Below are 17,058 nucleotides of genomic sequence, written 5' to 3'. Positions count from 1 at the left end.
AAATGATGTAGGTGTTAGTCACATTAACGTTAAAGATATTCAAGATAAATTAAATGATCTAGACATCACAAAAGGATCAGGTCCAGGTGAAATTCCACCATCATTCCAACATGTCGCTGGAAACTGGAAAATTACCGCTGGAGTGGAAAAAAATTTTTTGATACCAATCCATAAGTCTGGTAAAAAATCCGATGTTCGAAATTATCGTGGAATTGCAATCATTTCATGCACTCCAAAACTTTTCGAATGTATCATTAACAAACATATTTTCACTCAGATCAAAAATAGACTATTACCCAACATGGTTTCTTTAAAGGTCGCTCAACGGCTACAAATCTGCTGGAATTTGTTAATTTTTCTTTAAATGCAATGGATAATGGTAATCGTGTTGAAGCACTTAATACTAATTTTAGCAAAGCATCCGATAGACTGGATATTCCTATGTTGATTTTCAAGCTTGCAAAAATGCGAATTTGGACTAGGCTCCTCGGCTGGATTGAGTCGTATTTGACTGATCGCCAACAGATAGTTCGATTCAATGATAAAAAATCAAAACCAATCAAGGTCACATCTGGTGTTCCCCAAGGTTCACACTTGGGACCCCTGCTTCTCATTTTATGCGTTAACGATATTTCTTTTATACTACAAAATCTGAAAATTCTCAGATATGCCGACGACATGGAACTGTTCTTAGAATCTATATACGGGATGCTTCGTTGGCATAGTTCCCACGTTTGGCCTATCTCAACATAAACCAAAATCTCAAACAAACACGCATAACTGGATATCGGAAAAGCCATGCGCCAAACAAATGTAACATTTCGTTTCAATTTTAGCACTTTGGAGTGTTGAAATTGAATGAAAATGTCACTTTGTTTATGTTTTGTAGACGCCATGATTCTTCGGCTTAGTGGGCAGTCTATACACATGATCATTATTGGCGTGATTCTGGAACATTTCGAATCGACTTTTCAATAACTGAACATTTGATGCGACGGTCAAAGACGCTATTTTGAACTTGTATATTTGTTTTCAACGAATAATAACTATTTTACAAATTGAATGTGGGCCGAATATTGAGGACATTTTTTTCACAATGTACCCAAATCTTGGCCCATCAGTAAAGTGACGTCAACAACATTGCTTGCGTAAGAACCAGAAAGAACGAAAAGGAAGAAAGATTTTGTGTGCGGTGACTGTAAAAATATAACACAATAATAGGGTTGCGTTGTTTTCCTTACTAAATTAAGAAAAAACTTTAGTTTAAGTAATATATTTATAGTTTTTTGAAAATTTGGCTCCGAAAATGAAAATTAAAAGTAAGATTGGTGAACAAACAGAGATAATATTTCAGTATAAATATTGAAAAAATGAGATAATAAGTGGTTCTGGTGCATGGAAAGCAATAGGCCAACGTTGTATCCATTAATAGGCCAAGTTTTGTGCCATAGACCAACATTGCATACCATCGGATCGAATATTTTCAACTTAATTAAGTAAATTCTTGAATATTTACGTTAGTTTACTTTCAATTGGTGAAACAAGCATTGCCTAGAGCAGTGTTTCCCAAACTTCTAGGAGGTATCGTCCCCTTGGAGCTGGAGAGAAACATTTTCGCCCCCCATATGAGATTTGATTTTTTGACGTGGTATTTCGTGTATCTATATATAGGTATTGCTCTTGTTACTATTTTATTGCTTTGTAAACACATTGCTTTTACAAATCCAAAGTGGTCGAAAATTGAAAAACAGTTATCAAAGTTTTGTTCGTGTGAAATAACAACTCAGAAATATATCGGTGTATTTTAAATTAAGTCAGCTCTGACAGCTTTTGCCAGTGAATTGTCGGAGATCCAAATTGACAAGCCATGTATAAATTTGAGTACTTGCTATGTTTATTTTAAATTCGACAATTAAGCAATCATGCAGTCATGGAGTCATCATTACTAAGTTTTGGGAGAATTTCAAGCTGATTGTTTGTTTTCGAATTTCGAATTCCGAGTTTTTGAATTAACGTTATTTGGTGCTAGAAATTCACCTCAAATGGAATGGTCAAGATATTTTGCACAGCAAGCTTCATATTATTTGACGTTTCATCTCAGCTTCATACTGGGCACAAGAAAATTGCAAAGGTTACTGATTTTTAGAGCGATTTCTTGCCTGAATTTACGCATTGATATAGGCTAAAAAATGCTTACTATCTGCGACCTACGATTGCTTACTACCCATAATCAGTAAAGTTTAGAACTCTCCTGGAAATCTTCTCAAAAATATAATCAATAAAATCAATAATATCAGAAAGTATATGTAGTGGCCTGAAGTGATGGTTAAAGCACGTGACTTCCACTCCAAGGACCTGGGATCGAAACTCGCTACCGACAAACTAAAAAAAATGTGCGTTTTTCCTTCAAAAGGGTAGTAAAGCCGGGGATTCCAAGATTAACTAGCCTAAATCTTGTTAATAGTTGAAGATTTGAAACTCAGAATAGACTTCAAAATTTCCTTTGAGGGTAGCAAATCTCACCAAAACTGCTAAGAGAAGCTTCCTCACCAGTGTTCATGAGACTCATTTGAAATTTCATGTTTATAGATTGAAAATTCTATTGAAGCCTTATAATTGAGAGGATTAGAAGCAAAGGGTTGTAAGTGGCAAAAACCTGCTTTCGAGTAAATGAAGCTATTCACTAGATTTTCATTCATGTAGGGTAGATTGTGAAGCTCCATTTTCTCCAATTTATCGATTTTTTTCTAATCTTCGTAAAAGTAGTCTTAAAAAAAGTTCCGAAAGCTTGAAGTCTGAAGAATTTTTTGACATGTTAACTCAAAATCGACAAAAAAGTCACTTCATCCCTTTGCATCTGGGTCCGGAATTTTTCCTTCTAGTCAGGAAAACAATGTTCCTTTCATAGTTTCGGCAAAAAGAAATCAGGAATGTTAGTCATATAATTTGTTAGGAATTTCTTAATCTATATATATTTTTTTTAGAATTACAGATTCACTTAGAATTTCTTTTAAAAGTCTTGAACCAGTCTTATTCGATGTTTGCCCACGAATTTTGCTCAAGAGCTCAATTATAAACACGTTTATTTTTTATTGATCCTAAAACACAAATTTGAAATGTATGGGACTTTCCATGATTGAGTAGATACCTTGGACTTGTATTGTTATACCGTTGATTATATTAAATCATTGAAAAAATCGCCCCCTGGCTTGGTATTTTTGCCCCCTTGTTTTGATTTTACAAATTTTCGCCCCTTTCGGCCTCGTTTTCGCCCCCTAGGGGGCGATTTTGCCCACTTTGGGAATCACTGGCCTAGAGTGTACAATATGGTCAACATATTATTTCTAGTGCTATTAATTCATGAGTTTTGGTCAAAATTGTCAAGGCGGCTTACAAATTAGGCCAAGGAATGGTACATATACATACCCTATATAAAAATGCAGTGGCATACGTGGGAACGCGCATAAATTGCGAACGGAAGGAACGATTTTGGTCGTCTTTGTTTTGTTCTGTTAGTTTACACCCAAGGAAGGTTTATGAGGCAAAAAACATGGAAAAATTGAGAGTTTTTGAAAATCGATCTTCCATACATTTTGACGTGGACTTGGTCTTGGCTAGAAACTTGAAACGTCAAAAAACGCAGTAGGCAATACAAAGTTTGCCGGGTACAGCTAGTTTAGAAATAAAAATGATGTTCATATTTTTATAAATGAAATACAATCTTCCGCATATGGTGCTCAAAAAGTTTGCTGAAGTTAAATGTTAAAAATGCAATCATATAACTTATAGCAGAAACCGAGGTATATCAGATGTTTCAATAAAGTTGGATAATTAAAATGTTTCAAAATGTGATAAAATAAGAGACTTAGGAATTATTTAAGACTCGAAATTAACGTTTGTCGAACATTATAATACAATTATTCACAGAGCAAGCAATATGCTCGCATTTACAAAACGTTTTGGCTATCACTTTCAGGATCCATACACTATAAAACATTGTACATTGCTTACATTAGGTCAATATTAGAGTATTGTAGTGTTATTTGGTCTCCTTACATGAAAAAATATGATGAACGTATAGAGTCGGTACAGAAGCAATTTCTTTCATATGTACTGCGTATGTTAGGATGGACAGTTTTTTCTCTTCCTTCACACGAAGCTTGTTGTATGTTGATCAGCATATTCAGACATTGAAAATACGACGAGACTATGCCATGGTTTCATTTGTTATGGATATTGTTTCACCTGAGTTATTATCCAAATTGAATTTTTATGCTCCCAGTCGGCATTTCCGAGATAGGAGCTTATTCTCAGTGGAACATCATCATGCAGATTATGCTAAATATGGACCGCTAAATCAAATGATGTCCACTTATAATCGACATTCTTAAACAATTGACGTGAACATGTCTCGAACGCAATTAAAGAAATATTTCCATAACATTCGAAATGGTAGAAGTTAAGTAATATAGGGCGATTTTTTTATATATGTTACCAATATTTGTGAAATAATTATAAAAATATGAACAGATGGAAGGACAATAATATATTATTATAAAAAAGATTTTCACTAAAAATATAAATGTATATGTTAAGTTGGCGATGTATTTTAAACGGTCTACATTTGATTGACGGCAAAAAAAATAAATAAACTGCCTTTTTTCCTCTCACCTTTGTTGCCTCAGCATCCTCTTCTTCACCCGTTCTGTCGATATCGTGTAAAGATTAGGTCATCGATAATAAACGATGAAACATTATCTGAGTTAGCAACTTTTTTTTGGCAAGTTGCCGTTAATGATTGATTTAATAGTATTCCAGAAGAATCCTCAAAAGGGGCATTACCACCCCCATCTAGGAGCTATGAATGGATGCCAATACTGTTTGAGGCGGCGAATGAGTCGAAGCTCGTCAGCTAATGAGAACTTTGAATTCCTGCACCTCCTGGTTATATTTATTGTACGCTCTAAAGGCCATTCACACCTAAATCCGGAAACAGAAAAATTGTTCTAGAAAAACAACAGCATGTTTTTGATCCTTATTTTATATTCATATTATATTCAAATGTAATACTTGACAACACAGCATATATGCTTATATGGATTTGATTCCATTAGCTGCCGCGCGCACTTTCTTATTTACACCTTTATTGAAACGTTTCACGGCGAACTTGTCGATTTTCTTCTAATATGCCACTAAGAACGAAAATATTGGATCGTTGACACCTCTACACTGCTTTTTGGGGTCTTCCTTCACCATGAACCAGTAATAGACCAGTATGATTCAGTTGAGTTTTTAAATTTAGAAAAATTCAATGATTTTATATTTTTAAATGATAGAACACCTTTTTCTAAGCCACTATGGTTTTTTTTTCAGATTTTTAGAACTTTATTTTGATACCTACCCAAATTCAATTTCAAAGAGATTTTTTCAAATCACCTTTTGATACCTGGGCAACTGCATGACAGCTCCGCCCAGTACAAAATCTGACGAGGGGTGATTCATCAAATCGTTCCCATACAAACTTAAAATTGATTTTTAAATAGGTTCCCGGACACCAAAATTCATGAAAATTTGGATTTCGGCTCAGTTTGGCATGCAGATTCAGAATATGAAGTTATCTCAACACCGTTAAAGAAGCCAATTGGCAAAGAATAAGAATAGAAAGAATGCCCTCTCTTGCCTTTTTCTACGTAAACGTCAAGCGACAAGACAAGTGGCGCTCTTCAAACGTTTCAAGGTGGAAGCTCTATGTAACAGTGTTTGTGATTTGTCATAAGAGAAGGTGGTGTGCGTATGTTTTGTTATCCGCATACAATCAGTAACTCACACTACCGCATGAAGGTTGAACTTTCATCCGCAGCTAGCGCTGCGGTAGTGTCCCCCCGAGCATCGACGGAGTGGGCATTCTTGATATTCTTGTTCTTTGCAATTGGTCTCAGCTGTGGACGGTTTTGTGGATAACAATCCTTGGTTAGCAATGTTGTTTTGATCGTACCAAGTGATTGTATCAATGACAACTGTCCAAATCTGACCAGAACAAGGTCACATGTTCTTTTTTGTTCAGAAAACGTAAGAGACGCTTTTGGCGGCATTCTTCCGAAATAATCTCAACGTAGGGTATCGCGCCACTTGGTCGGTGGCTTCTATATTCGTCTGTTTTCCAATATAACTCAGTCAATTTTGAACTAATTGACTTAAAATGTTGTACACGGGTAGATACTGTACCTATCTCACCACATTCCAAAAGTTGTGTCAATTGGTTCAAATTTGACTGAGTTATAGTGGAAAACAGGCGAATATAGAAGCCACCGCCCAAGTGGCGTGATTCCCTATATGTTGTTACAAAAATCTGAAATTTTAGCTCTCACGAACATATTACTTGCCATACTGAATATCTTTCAGGGAATTTGTTTTTAAATTCGTCTCAGACGTTCAGGATCTTTTTTATGGTAAGTTTGTTGTGTTGAAATCCTGTCCTGTGAAGTATTCGAACTTTCTGAGGCAGGCATTTTGGGAGAATTTGTTAATAAAGAATACTAATTTTCAAAGCTTTTGTGCAAAACAGATTTTATGCGTGCTAACTCAGATGGTGCCATCCTGAATACGAAAGGTGATTTGGAGAACAATGTATTTTATTTTCGTTCGTCTATGTATCAGTCTTGAGCATAGAAAGTTTCATCTCATTCCGTGGTAATTTGACTAAGAAACAGGATAAATACTTTGTCCGGATTTTAGTGTGAACGGCCTTTAGAGATAATATTGTTTACCTGGGCTTCCATATTCACCGATCTTTTACTAATACGGTTTTTCCTAGATGCTATACGAACTTACATGACAATGATTCAACGTGCTCTTCACTTTCCCTGATAAAAGACACCTTTTTCACTTTCGTGATTACAAAACAGCCCAAAAAACAAGCAAATTTCTTTGATCATATCAGATGAAAAGCGAAAGCAATCGTTTAGCAGTGTATTTATCTATCTTGGGGCAGGTATAAAAGCACTTCAGTATATGATGCACCGCTTGGTAGGCACGCAATCAATAAGCATGAATGCTGTGTAAATCTACACCTCACAACGCAAATGGGTTGGTTGGTGTGGTTAAAAGTGCTTTCATGCCCCAAAAGTTGTTTGATGAGCTCACATCGGAAACCTCAGTTCACATGATGTTTCTTTAATCATTACGTGTGGAAAGCAACTATTCCAAGTGTTTGTTTATTCTTCCTCAGTACTGTTTTGCCGCAAGTGCCGATGGTAGTGATTAACACCAACTGCAGTCTGAGAAGCATATTTTGCTTTTCATAGAATTTTTATATACTTCAATCCATCCGGGGTAACATTGATCAAATTTTACTATTTTTCCTTATTAATTATATCGTAGAAGCATATGTTACAAGTTTTATATTTTCAAAACAAGTACTGGACCTCTAAGCTTCTTTATAAAGTAAATACAAATTATGAAACGTGTTTAAATATCATTGTTTGTTGTTACTTTTCAAAGAAAACCACTTTGCAAGCATACTTTGATATGGCCTCAAGTTTCAATGATAGGATTATTTTCATGGCTGCGGTAGGACTTTGACAGCTGCGGTAGAACTCGGCGGCTACCGCAGATTGGATTTTTTTTCATACATTTGCAATATAACCGATAATGTATAAAAGTAGGGGAGACTGGGGAGACTTGATCCCTTTTTCTTAATTTACCTGAAACTTTAAGAAAAACACAAAACTAGATCCGATTTCCGTACAAAATGGCAGGTAAACATCTATTGCAAGTTAATACACAACAGAAGGCCTTTAAATTATTATTAAAGTTTTCAAATCTGTGCTTTTATGAAGGCATGTCTTATGATGCATTTTTCAAAAATGGGTGACACTTGATCCCCCTTTGAGCACATGGTTTATTTGAAGGGCAAATAATTCCAGAGTCTTCCTATTCATTTTCTTTTCGAGTTTTCTTGTATTTTCGATGAATATGGTGTGTTTGAAATGGTAAGATTTCCTTAAATTTTTAAGGATATGCAGTATTTTCAAAATGGGGAGACTTGATCCCCCTTTTCTTAGTTTGTACTAAAGTTATAATTATGTGACACATTTTATCGTTGAATAGACTAGAATTCCAAGTAAATAGAGGCTTCCGAATAGAATTTTATTTTTCACATGTATAATGTGTGTGTAATCCTCGAGGGATCAAGTCTCCCCATGTCACTGTTGTGTATACTAAGCTGAATTAATTAAAATGTGTTAACAACAGCCTTATTTGTATAAATAAGTTTGAAAGTATTTTATTCAAACTATGTGCTGTGAAATTTTGACACGATTTGGTTCAATTTTCACAAAGTTATTGAGATTTTTCGGAATCGCCAAAAAGATTTCTGAAGGACTGAAAACAAACCATCAGCCGCTAAAAAATAATGCAATGTACAATCGTAATCACTTATAGCTAAAACATAGTCGTTTGTCCAGGAGTAGTTTTGGAAAAAATATGCTAGAAGAAAAATGTTTTTGATTCCGAGCAAATGTGGGGGGAACAAGTCTCCCCAGGGATCAAGTCTCCTCAGTCTCCCCTATAGGATGTGTCGAAAAACTTTGTCGATGACTGCTAAGCGATCCGATGCAGGTGGAAAAAGATATACTCTTGGTAATTCTGGCCAAAAATTGAGATTTTATTATTGATTTTATTCCTTTTCATGTTAAATGTTAACCCTCTAATACCCAAATTTTTGATTTTGATCTAAATATCATTTTCCGTCATCCAAAATCGATTTAAACATGTTTTGGAAGATGATTCTTTTTAATTCTCGATTTCATGAATTTCAGTTTTTGATTTTTCTAATTTTTATTTTTGAACATCCCCACACTTTTATATTTTTCCTGGAAGCCAATTTGGGGAACGGATTTTTTGAGATGAAAACATTTTGAGATTTTATGATTATTGTTGAAATATTATTATTTTAAAATTTTTTCACAGAAAATTTAATTTTCCGTACAATTTTAAGGAAAATAATTTTAGAGTGTATTCGATTCCCTTAAACTACAGTCCGGATTCACTGGTTGGGTCACGACTGCGCCCCGATTAGCGAATCGTGTTCGTTCGTTGGGGCAACTGACAACTGATCAAAATGCTCTAGACACACGCAAGTGACGAGAAATACGTCACGAAACACTCACATACTTGCACAAAGGTTCTGTATATAGGAGCTGCGATGCGACGGCGGTCAGACGTCAAAACCGTTTTGACATTGATTTTGGCATTAACAGTGCTTTTTAGTTGGGGTTTGCCCCAACCAGCGAACATTCAACCATCGAGACAGCCCATCTAACGAGCCATCAACGAACGAAACGGGACTGTATTAAACAAGGATAGAATGATTTGGGAAAAAATTAAAATATGTTAATTGTAGCGATTCAATACAAAATAAACAATGACTTCTAAGAGGTGACTAAAACATCAATTTTTCAATTATTTTAAAAAATGTAAATACGCTCTAAGGTACACCAAAAACCATTTTGAAATATACAGAACAGTCCTAAATATCAGCCAAAAATATAAAAAAAATGATTTTCTAGGAAATAAAAATTACAAAAATGCTCAAACTATACCCCGTCTAAAGGCGGGATTGGGTATTAGAGGGTTAAGCAGACTCAAGCGATCAGTAGGTTATAACTTTTATCACAAAACTCGGATCGCTTTGCGGTCTTTGGTAAAGTTTTTCATGACATCTAAGGCTATACTTTCACATAATCGGTGCTGAGGAGCGCGGGTTCGATTCCCGCATGCTAGTCCGTTGTCTAGTGTCGTGCTTCCTTCAAAGAGCAAATTGCTCACTGGAAGCATTGAACGTGTCTGTGTTTTTTTTATTCTTTTATAAAGATAATGCAAAAACGTTAATTTCCCATATAAATCCCATACGTATTTCAATCGCGATGCGCAAAGTGTTGACATAATTGATCGCGCTTAAATTTTGTAACGACAGGACCCGAAATAGAATGAAAAACTTGATATATACAGAGGGTGGCCAAAATGTTTGGGATAGGCAACTTTTTTTCTCACAAAAAAGTTCAACATGGTGTAACTTTTCATAGAATGCATCGAAAATTCTCAAATTTTGACTGTTTATTAACCTATCATATGTGCATCAGTGGTACAATTTTGAGCTCGATTGGTTAATCTTTCGCGAATTTATAACCGTTCTGGTAAAACACTATCCATTTTTGAACTGCCATATCTCGGAAATCAGTGAATTGAATTGAATGAAATTTTGAACGATTATCAACAATATAATAATACTTGAAAATTCATCAGAACATAGATACTTTTTAAACGTTGAAAAAAGTTATGATGGTTTGACATTTTCACCCATTTAGAGGAAAATGAGTCAAATTTACTATACTGCACAAAAAATACTAAATGTGTTCTTTATTTAATCAAAATAGGCTCTAATATATCTTTTTTATAGATATCTTATGAACAGAAGTAGAAAATCTTTAGATATCAAAAACAAAATTTTATGACATTGATGTAAAAATAATGCATTATTTCGAAAAAGATCCAAAAAGTGTCAATCCATCATAACTTTTTTCAAAGTTTAAAAAGTGCCCATGTTTTAAATGATTTTCAAGCATTAATATATTGTATATAAAAGTTCAGAATTTCATTCAATTCGGTTCACTGGTGTCCGAGATATGACAGCTCAAAAATTAGTAGTCCAAAAAATAGTGTTTTACCAGAGTGCTTATAACTTCGCGAAAGATGAACCAATCGAGCTCAAATTTGTATCAATGATGCACATGTATTAGGTTGACAAACAGTCAAAATTTGAGAATATTTTATGCACTATGGAAAGTTACAGCATGTTGAACTTTTTTTGTGAGAGAAAAAAAGTTGCCTATCCCAAACATTTTGGCCATCCCCTGTATATATATATATATATATATATCTTTCTCAATGGTATTTTTAAGCATTTTATTCAACTTAAGAAAAGGTGTGTCAATGTTTTGATGGTACAGCATAATCAAATCAGCTTCATCATCAGTGCAACAATAAATCCAGCTTGCCGGAATCTCTTTCCGAGATGCTGCACACAACTGTTACGTGAGCCAATGCAATGGTTTGACCTTCCCACGATTTCAAGAGGAGCCTAAATGAAACAAATAATATTAATTAACGCTGTCTATTTTGTTACCACTAAACGTCAGTGGGAAAATTTTGAAGCTCACAATGGCGTAATATTACTTTGTCTTGTTGTTCCATCAGCATGACCATCGTGAGATTTCCGCACCTATTTATCTGCGAAAGATTTTTTCCCTTTCATCAGAGCTCGGCTCGAGAAAAGCTATGCAAATATGCCAAAGATGCCCACTTCGTGATAAAGAACTTGAGTTCAATATTCTCCGGTAGGCGATGAATGGCGTGGAAAAAAATCTGTTATTCATATGAGCTTATGTGCATGAAAATTACATTATGCTGTTTTGACGGCTACCTTTGGTGCTTCGCTGTAGCATCCTAGGTTACATTGATATATTGTTTTGTTTTAAACTGTTTTGCTTCTTCTTCTTGTTCTTCTTTATAGCTCGACGTTCGCATTGAAACTTGGCCTTCCTCTCTTCAACTTACAAATTCATGGGGCACTTCCTCAGTAATTAATTGAAGGACTTTCTTTGCCTGCAATTGCATGAATTTGTATGCCTTTGTAATGCCTATACAATGATACAGGGAGTCGAGAAAATTTTCCCAACCGGAACGGGCATCAAAACCGCCGTCTTCGGATTGGCGATCCATAGCCTTGACCACTAGGCTAACTGGAGACCCTGTTTTGCTTGCAAAGGCCCATATAGTGTTACCGACAACATCGGCAGACGGCAGCAATGGAACGTCAGGCCATGCTAGTCGTTTGTTTTCGTAAATAATTTGTATTGTTAAAAAAAATCTTATATTTGTTAGTAATCCTATACCTATTGTTAGAAAAAAGTATGAAAAAATGTAAATGAAACCTTAGAATATTGTTAGTAATGTTAGATTGAGTAAAGATAAAAAAAAAACAAAAAAAGGTTGAGAACCTCTGAATTGTTAAATTCAAAAAAATGTAATTAAACCTTTTCTCTGCCCCTCGTCTGAAAATGCCTCGAAAACGGGAGCAAATTTATAATGCAACAACACCAAATCCGCAGGGAGTATCTGGAGGAAGGGTATGGAGTAACGATGGGAAGGGAGGATGGAAAGGAGGATTTTGGAGAGAAAGGAGGTGAGGATCGAACGATGAGTTTTTTTTAGGAGATCATTGAAGTCCAGGATCGGGTGCCAACCATACGTAAAGCAAGTTCGGCTCGGCAAATAAGTGGACAGTGCGTGATTTCTATCCAGCTTTCGGGAAGTGACCAATACGTCCCAAGTTAGAGTGCGCTAAAGTAAAGTGGAACCGTTCCTGGTATCTGGACGAACAAACCCCTGGACGTTCAGAAGCGTAGCCTCTACCCTACGAAACACGACACACATCTCCATGCGGTACCATCCGCCAGGCGGTGTGATGGCATCCGACGATTCCACCGTCGGTATTTAACCCCTTTGATACCCGTGGCCAGCAAGCGCCGATCAACCAGGCAGCATCCAGGGACGCGTCGGTCTCTCAACGCTACGGCTTCGCCAATGCCAGCCGTCGATCTCTGACGCCAGGTACCGCCCCCCCCCCCCTCTCTACCAGCGAAGCGCCGGTTTCTCAACGTTCCGAAGCAGCATGACGCGAACACCGCATGGTTCATCAGGTACGTTCGACTCCATCCTCCCTTCCTCCACCACCACCGAGCAGTAATGGGCCCCAACGAAACCAAATGTGAATTTGTAACCACAAAACTAACCCACACCTATACACACAGACAAAAATTATATAATACAGTAGATACAGTAGATAAGACTCAACTCATATCTTTTAAACCCTAAAAGCGAGAGAGCAAATTCCCTAGCAGTGTTCTGGCCTTCCCTTGTTCGCTAGGTGCATATAGTTGGCAGATAAGTATAGTCTATAGTCTAGTCTTCCCCGGTCAATGCCGACCCTGAGGAAACTCAAGAAGGTGAGCTAGCCTGAGCGTATGGACGCCGATGCCACAAGACGCGTGGAGCGTCCCATCGGTAGTTACAATAGGAGATACGATAATCGCATGGATATTCAGCAAGATTATAGAGAGTAGCGGGTTCGATTTCCGGTCGGTCCAGAAACTTATCGTAAAGGAAATTTCCTTGACTTTCTGGACATAGAGTATCTTTGTGTCTGCAGCACGATACTGTGAAAGTTCACACAGAACACTGAACTGAGATGCAAGCGCATATGCATATATTGAACTTAATACACCCTAATGTTAAGAAAAATGTAATGCATCATTACATTGATGATGCCAATCTAAAGGATTATTGCATGACAAGTGTGGAAATACTGCATTTCGCATTGCAAAGGTTGATATTCAGTCTATTCGTGCAATGATATAATGCTTGTGGTTACTTTGGATTTGATTCCTGGAGACTATAAGGTGAATATATGACGAAGCCACACCTAGGATTTTCAAGAGCACAAATCTGAAGTACCGAATGTCGGTTTGCGCTGAAAAGTTGATCGATTGGTCACCACCAGCGGGTAACCAATCGATCAACTTTTCAGCGCAAACCGACATTCGGTTCTTCAGATTTGTGCTCCTGAAAATTTTAGGTGTGGCTTCGTCATATATATGATATATGATTCGACACTGCAAAAAACTGAATAAATGCAATGTACAAACTAGCAAAGGTTGCTCTAACAATACAATTATAAAAGCTTGACTCTAATGGTAAACAAATGTAATCAAGAAGAGTGAACAATTTTACTCTAGCGGTCATCAACACGTCTGGTTCGACTCCCGACCAACTTAATCACCGTTTGAACCACCGATCGACAACTTTTTTCAGAAAAACCTTTTAAAAGATTACCTTTTCTCTTTTCTGTTGGCTGCTATCACATGCCAATAATGATGGAAACCACAATTAGCATGTGAGCAGTATGCGAAGGGTGTTTTAATTTGCTTATATGTATTGATTAAATATATTCTAAAATGCATTATGTATTTATCAGTGATTATCAGAATGTGATTACAGGGACTCTATTACATATGCCATAGTCGTTTTGCCTTCTACTGCAATGATTGAGACAGAAGAACAGTCTCCTTTTAGTTAATGAAATATCTGTTGTTATCACTGCAGCAGAAACGGTCCAAGGAGCCAGCGCGTATGGAACTCATCTAGCGGTCTTCAACAATTCTGGTTCGACTCCCGACCAGGCGACAAAAAATAATGGTTAAAACATTCATATATGGGGGCATTAGTACCGCCGATAATGAAGCGGTGCTAAAAATAGATGTTTGTTTTGGTTTTTCGTGTTGCACGTATTTAGCATGTGTAAATGCAAATGTACAGCACATGCATTTATGTTACTTTAGCAATGGCTGTCATCGTGCTGCAATATGTTGCATTAATTTGATTTTAATGGGGCCCTTTCCGACTTTAATATTGCTTCAATGATGTGTTTAAAGTAATGCAGCATTATATTCACAATTTTAAATATAAATATATAGCAAAACTGATGCACTTATATACGGCTTCGTGGTTACTTGGGATCCTTTAACCCACAGGGCCCATATAACCATGATTCTGTCACATTCGCCCGAATGACAAAAAACAATTCGCCCGAAAAACCTTTCGCCCGAAAAGACCATTCGCCCGAAAGACTATTCGTCCGAAAGTCATCTGCCAGATCGATTCCATGCAATTGCTTGAAACCATTATTTTCTGCTTTGCCGTGGTGGAATTTTAAGGCGACTGGTATACTTAGTAACCGACCAATCACTAACCAACCGGTGATTTTGACAGATGCATTTTCCTAAGATTCACAGTACGTTTGGTGGTTTGAAAAATCACCGAACTTTTTACCGTACGTTCAGCTGTTGAGATTACGATAAAATTTTACCGTAATCCGTCATTTTTTCTAAGTGTGTTCTACAATGGACACTCTGTGCAAGACATGTTCCGAAAGCATTGACACAATGCACAGCCTATACACTGTTTGCGAAGGCAGGTGTGCAGAAAAGTTTCACGCTACATGTGTCGGTGTCAGTGAGACGCAGTTATGTTCGCTAACTAAAAATATCGTTTGGATATGCGATGACTGTATATTTGAGTATTGCAAGGCTAGAGATCGTGTTCCAGAATCTCCCATGGTTCGACCGGCAGACAATACCGCAATCGTTACTCACATCGAAGATTTGAAATCACAAATCGAAGTCATACTCAACTCTATTGCTGAACTGTCTGTTTCTATTGCTTGTCCTACGTCGTCTGTATCAACTCAACGACATTCAACACCAATCAATTCGCCGAAACCATTGAACAACGTGAGAGTCTGTAGGTCCGAATGTTCACGTTCGTCTACACACAACCGAGACGATTCGTTCTCGCTGCTAATAACGAATATTGACAGACGAGCAACCGAAAACGAAATCACTTGCTTGATGTCACAGTCTCTTTGTGCTCCGGAATCCGAATGTATGGATGTAACCAAATTAGTACCCCGTTGGAAAAACTGCGAAAGTATGTATTTTATCTCCTTCAAAGTAGTGCTACCTGGACGCTGGAAGCAACTTGCACTGAACGTTACTACAGTGGTACAAATTCGTTTAAACGCACTTGATTTTTGTACGCTAAACTTTACTTGAAGGTCATCTGTGTTTTATTGGTATATATTTTGATAGACACTCACGTAATATACTATCTGCACAGGTACCGAAGAATTCTTTCAAATTCGTTTGATTTTTATCAGGGAAGAACTATCTCATTTTTGGAGAAAATTCGTTTAAACGCACTTTTTTCGTTTTTTCCATAATTGTTATGGGCGAATAATTTGACAATTTTTTATATCAATATGCATTTCTTCAAGTACTATTACTAATGATACTTAGAGCGTTATTATCATAAATTTTGATGTACAGCAACATAATGAGAATGTTTTGTGAAGTGTGTGCGTTTAAATGAATTTGTACCACTGTACCTGACCACGTGAAGTGAAAGCTCGAGAGTTCGCTTGTAGGAAGAACATTGATCCATGCAAACCTCCAGCGTTGAGAAATTTTACAATATAGCACCGTCATATTTGTTAAGAAACAACGAAAGATTTGCAATTATGGTTCATGTATAATGCTTTGAATTTTTATTTCTGATTCGTTTCTTGTTTTGCCTTTTAATTCCATATTGATAAACTTGTGAATGAAAATATTTTTAGGTAACGAACGCTTTGTAATATTTTGTTATGTAATGTTTGTATTTTGTAGTTTTTTTCCACCATTGCTTGGTGGAAGATTCCAAAAACAGGGACCGAATTCTAGACCGCGCGATAGGTAGGAGATTGTCCGCATCACGACGGTTGAAAACCGAACGGACTCAATCTATACCAAAACTTTCGCATGACATTTTTGAGTTTAGCAAAGCCATCTTGACTAGGAAACCTTGACCGATTGAACCCTTGAAAAAGGTCCCATACGGACCGAAACGTCGGGAAAAATCATAAATTAGTGTTTTCGATTCCCCCTAAAGGCTGCAAAGCCAACATTCCGAAGCAAAATCATCCCAGTCGCATCCCAACCATGTATTTTGTAGTGTATTTTGTATTTGTATTAGTATTTAAGTCAAACAGTCTGTACAGTTTAACTGAAGACAGTGTAATAATAATAATAAATATCCTATCATGGAGAAATTGGTGATTCACTGAATAAATTAGTGAAACTTTCAACTACACAGATCGAAAAAAGAGTGTAAAGTTCTGTGACATATGATGCACATAATTGGAGCGTGGGATATCACAGAAGTTTACATGACATATCATGTAAAATTCATGAAACATCATGTAAACTTCCATTATATGTCATGTAATTCAGCATGGCTCTGAGTTTTACATAACATATAACGTAAATTTACATGATATATCATGTAAATCATTATAACACTAAGTTTACATTACTAAAATTAAGTTTACATGACGTGTAAATG

At 36.5% G+C, this 17,058-nt stretch overlaps 1 protein-coding gene across 1 annotated transcript in view; it reads left to right on the top strand.

Annotated features, from left to right (window-relative positions):
• Window positions 1–17,058, top strand: part of LOC109405653 (cadherin-23) — an 83,955-nt gene that overhangs the window by 22,283 nt on the left and 44,614 nt on the right. The gene's annotated exons all lie outside the window — the stretch shown is intronic.

The sequence above is a fragment of the Aedes albopictus genome, chromosome 1, assembly GCF_035046485.1.
Source record: "Aedes albopictus strain Foshan chromosome 1, AalbF5, whole genome shotgun sequence".
Taxonomy (NCBI): domain Eukaryota; kingdom Metazoa; phylum Arthropoda; class Insecta; order Diptera; family Culicidae; genus Aedes; species Aedes albopictus.
This window is presented reverse-complemented; position numbering and strand designations above follow the sequence as displayed.